Source organism: Octopus bimaculoides, chromosome 14 (assembly GCF_001194135.2).
Source record: "Octopus bimaculoides isolate UCB-OBI-ISO-001 chromosome 14, ASM119413v2, whole genome shotgun sequence".
Classification (NCBI taxonomy): domain Eukaryota; kingdom Metazoa; phylum Mollusca; class Cephalopoda; order Octopoda; family Octopodidae; genus Octopus; species Octopus bimaculoides.
The window spans coordinates 12,483,748-12,489,259 of NC_068994.1; the positions used below are offsets into that span (position 1 = coordinate 12,483,748).

General features: G+C 40.2%; 1 protein-coding gene across 1 annotated transcript in view; it reads left to right on the forward strand.

The window, feature by feature from the left end:
* The window catches only part of LOC106872619 (regulator of telomere elongation helicase 1), a 76,576-nt gene that overhangs the window by 70,194 nt on the left and 870 nt on the right, over positions 1–5,512 (forward strand). The gene's annotated exons all lie outside the window — the stretch shown is intronic.

The window sequence follows — 5,512 nt, forward strand, 5'->3', positions numbered from 1 at the left end:
TTTTGATACAATTGAAATGTACAAAGTATATTTCAGTTTTATCGGAATTTAATGTTATTTTTTTTAAAAACTGGTGGGTGGGGGGTATATCTCACACAGATGAACTTTGCATAATTGTAATTGACATCATCAATACATTTCAGGGAATAAATTCAAAATACATGATGTATACTCTTTACTCTTTTACTTGTTTTAGTCATTTGACTGCGGCCATGCTGGAGCACCGCCTTTAGTCAAGCAAATCGACCCCAGGACTTATTCTTTGTAAGCCTAGTACTTATTCTATCGGTCTCTTTAGCCGAACCGCTAAGTTACGGGGACATAAACACACCAGCATCGGTCGTCAAGCGATGTTGGAGGGACAAACACACACACAGATATATATATATATGTATATACATATATACGACAGGCTTCTTTCAGTTTCCGTCCACCAAATCCACTCACAAGGCTTTGGTAGGCCCAAGGCTATAGTAGAAGACACTTGCCCAAGGTGCCACACAGTGGGACTGAACCCAGAACCACGTGGTTGGCAAGCAAGCTACTTACCACACAGCCACTCCTGCGCCGTTTTTTTTTTTTTTTTTTTTTCCAAGCATCAAATTCTAATATAGTCGCAATCTCATCATTGTTGTTGTCATGTATCATTGTCTTCCTGACTCTGTGCAATTTCGCCCATCAGATCAAGGGATAGCATTAATTCGCTTTGACTTTCTCGTGTTTTCTTGACAGAAATATTGGGGTGGTTTCTATTTAGTCTTGCTGAATCTCCAAACACTTTCCTCACAAGCTCCTCAAGTGCAGAAGCCAGTTTAGTTGCTGACCATTCAGCCATGGAACAAACAATATTAGTTTATGTAGTAATCTACACCATTTGAAACATACTTGAAGAAAATATCATTAAAAAATACTCATTCTTCTCAAAGTTGGGAGGAAACAAAGTCCATGGGTATAGAGCATATAGTTATGCCAATAGTGTTTTAATAGTATGGTGGTGGGTTACTGTTGTTTGATTATGAGGTATTAGTTGTTTCATTACCCAAATTAAATATATAAGTGGCTGAGTATTCCACAGTCCTGTGTATTCTTAATGTTTGACTCAGCATATGACAAGACTGTAAAGTTTGAATTACCAGTACAATCCACACGATGGGCTTCTCTATAGTTTCCATCTACAGTAATCCCTCGACTATCGCGTGTGTTGTTCAAAAAAAACCCGTGGTCGGTGAAAATACATGGAAGTAGAAACTACTGTAGTGTATATTTTTTTATTATTTTTATAATCTGTTTATATTTATTTTATTATAAATGCAAGACAACACCACGAAGGAATAGACGTAAGCTTAAATAATAAACCACAATATGGTGAGGGATTACTATACTTAGGTTCAATGACAAGATACGTCATCTGAAGCTGTAGAGAATGACGTTTGCTGAAGAATCCACGCTGTTGAATTGAACCAAGACCTCTTGCTTGCGAAGCGAATTTCTTAACCATTCGGCCATGCTGTGTCTACTGTTAGTATATATCTCTTATATGAAATATATTCTTGTGTGAGGAAAAGAAAACTGAAGAATAACAGTAAGATAAAAAAAACTGCAAAGAATTTCAGATTAACTGCTGAAGGGAGGTAACTTCTTAATTCTCTCCCTTGAAAAAATTTTCATTGAATATAGTTTTTTAGTTATTATTGTATAGAGAACTTGATATTATGAGGAGAGTGTGTGTTACGGTGTGGACAATAGCGGTTTATGCTAAGCGTTGGCTGGTCCTTTGGGGTCACTTTTTGTAAATTAGTGATGAGTGTAAGCTCCGATCTCCGCAGTTTTAGAAGTCACATAGTCTCTTGATGCTAATTTTATTCCAAATGACTCTATTCATCGTCATCATCATCCTTTAATATCCGTTTTCCATGCTGGCATGGGTTGAACGGTTTGACCAGAGTTGGGAAGCTGCACCAGGTTCCAGTCTGATTTGGCTTGGTTTCTATGGTTGGATGCCCTTCCTAACGACGACCATTTTACAGTGTGTGTTGGGTGCTTTTTATGTGCCACTGGTACTAGTGCCTGTTATGTGGCACCAGCACAGGTCTCTTGTGAGTCAATCCTCTTCACCAGGATATGTGACCTTAACACTTCTGCTGTGGAGGACATGTCTTCTTGAGTACAGCAAGGTGTCAGTTATCTCAGTCCTTTGTCATCTTGTCTGAAATGTTCAGTGTCCTGAGGTCGTCCTTCAGTACTTCATCCCATGTCTTCCTGGGTTTCCCTCTACCACGGGTTCCTTCCACTGTTAGGGAGTGACACTTCTTCACACAGCTCTCCTTATCCATACACAGCACATGGCCATACCAGCACATCGTTTGTCTTGCACATCACATCTGATGCTTCTTGTGTCCAACATTTCTCTCAGGGCGCTTACACTCTGTCATGTGTGCACACTGACATTACACATCCAGCAGATCAGTCTAGCTTCATTTCTTTCAAGCCTATGCATTCTTCAGCAGTCACAGTCCATGTTTCACTGCCGTGAAGCATGGCAGTTCATACACATGCAACATACAATCTACCTTTCACTTTGAGCGAGAGGCCCTTTGTCACCAGTAGAGGTAGGAGCTTTCTGAACTTTGCCCAGGCTATTCTTATTCTAGTGGCAACACTCTCTGAGCATCCACCCCTACTTCTAGTTTCTCCTGGCATGTGATGGAATCAGTTTTCTGAGCATCTTTGGTGTTTATTGTCCTTGTACATCTGCCGCACACAAAAGCTATTTCCTGGTTAACCTTCCTTTGATGTTGCTGCACCTCTTATGCGTCCATAGCTTATACTGGGTAGATCTTATGGAGTTTCTGCCTACACCTTCTCTACAGATCGAGCAGGGCCATCTACCTGAAGGGGTTTGTGATGTGTTCGCCTTCCTACTTACTAGGACGTTGGTTTTTGCAACATTGACTCTAAGGCCCTTCGATTCTAAACCTTGCTTCCACACCTGAAATTTCTTCTAGTTCTGGTAATGATTCTGCTATGAGAGCATAAAGGAGCTCCCAGGGGCAACCTGTCTTGAATTCCTGTTATTGCCTGGAGGACTATGATGAATAAGAGGGGGCTGAAGGCTGATCCTTGGTGGACCCCTATTTCTACCCAGAATTCTTCACTATACTCATTGCCAACCTTAACCTTACTAACGCCATCCCTGTACAGGGCCTGTACAGGGCCTGTACAGCTCTTATTACTCTTGTGCCTAACTTCTCTCTCAAGACACTAATACTCTCTCACACATGTACACTTACATTACACATTCAGCAGAGCAAACTAGCCTCATTCCTCTCTAGCTTTCCCATATCTTCTGCACTGCGGGCCCACATTTCACTACCATGTAGAATTGCCATTCATATGCATGCATCATACTCTATTCCTTTCATGTTGGTTGTTTTCTAAATTACTGCTTCCTAACTGGTTATTCCAGTTCCCCTCGCTTTGCACCTCAAAATTTTACAGGCTCTCTTCACCCATATTGAGAATATAAGTTAGTTTCTTCATTATAATCATCTTTTTCAACCTCCACTTTTCTATGCTTGCATAGGTTGAACAGGATTCAGTGATTTTTATGGTCTGATACCCTTCTTATCTTCAACTCTTACCTGTTCCAAGACAGTGTAATATTATTCCTTAAGACCCTAGTCCAGACATGTTTTCCAAGAGATTGCAAAGAAGCATTCCCACTTATATAACGGTACAAGGGGTTGCTGAAGAGTTCTTGGCTTTGGGTGAGAGAAAATACAGGAGGATCAGTTAATTATAATTTTATTCAATATATCCCCCTCACAGATTCACATACTTATTGTAGTGGTCTTTCAGTTTTTCTAAGCCCTTTAGAAGTGAGAAAGCTGGGCCTCCAACCAGGCCTTTCATGACACTCTTAAAGCCAGGGACTTTTCCATTTATATAAGGGTGGCACACAAAAAAGTAGCCCAGGTTCTATGGTATAATGTAGCCTATTCTCACTTGTGTTTCCACAATCTCTACTCTTTTCGCTATTGAATGCATCTTGCAGAAAAGGCTAAAAATGTTCGCTCATTGCAATCAACTAATGTGGTGAGGATAACATAGCATGTAGTTGACTGGTGTGTCATCTTTGTTCAGCAGTCACAAGTGGTTGAAATAACACAATGACATTTGCAAACGAGGGGCTGGGTGCTTTTCTGCATGTGTAAATTTATTTCAGTGTTTGCTCTATGCTCCAGAACCTGGTGATCAAAATAACACAATGACACTTGGAAATAAAATGCTGGGTGCTTTTCTGCATGTGTAAATTTATTTCTAAAACAGACACAGATGTCTGGTGCAGGCTCCTGCCTGGCTAGCTCCTGTCGAATTGTCCAACCCATGCCAGCATGGAAGGCAGGTGTTAAATGATGATGATGATGACACTATGCTCTGTGTTACTTTGGTCAAAATAACACAATGACACTTGCAAACGAAATGCTGGGTGCTTTTTTTCGTATGTATAAATTTATTTCTGTATTTACACTTTGCAACGGAACCTGGGCTATTTTTTCAGTCGCAAAAACATATTTGCAAATGAGAGGCTGTGTGCTTTCTCCTGTGTGTAAATTTATTTGTGTATTTACACTACAGAACCCAGGTTACTTCTTCATGCTATTAATCCTTTAGCATTCAAATTATTTTGGTAAATGTAATGCTTATTTATTCACATTGCTTTGAATTAATCATGAATTGTCAAAATTTTGATGATGTGATTCTTTTACTCTTTTACTTGTTTCTGTCATTTTGACTGTGGCCATGCTGGAACACCACCTTTAGTCGAGCAAATTGACCCCAGGACTTATTCTTTGTAAACTTAGTACTTATGCTATCGGTCTCTTTTACTGAACCGCTAAGTTACGGGGACGTAAACACACCAGCATCGGTTGTCAAGCGATGTTGGGGGTGGGGGACAAATACAGACACATAAACATATACACACACACACACACACACACATATATATATATACATAGATACAACAGGCTTCTTTCAGTTTCTGTCTACCAAATCCACTCACAAGGCTTTGGTCGGCCCGAGGCTGTAGTAGGAGACACTTGCCCAAGGTGCTACGCAGTGGGACTGAACCCGGAACCATGTGGTTGGTAAGCAAGCTACTTACCACACAGCCATTCCTCCGCCTATGATTGATTATTTTTAGAATGGCATTGTATGGTAGGTGTGAGAGGCTAGATCTAGCCAGTTTGAACATAAGGCAGGCAGAATATTTTGGCCAGATATGGCTGGTTTAACCCTTTAGTGTTTAAACCAGCTAAAATATTCCACCTGCTTTATGTTCAAACTGGCTAGATCTAGCTTCTCACACTTATTCTATAATGTTAATCTAAAAATAAATTACTCCATCATCAAACTCTTGAAGCTATGAGATAATCCATGATTAACTCAAAACAATGTGAATAAAGGTGCAGGAGTGGCTGTGTGGTAAGTAGCTTGCTTACCAACCACA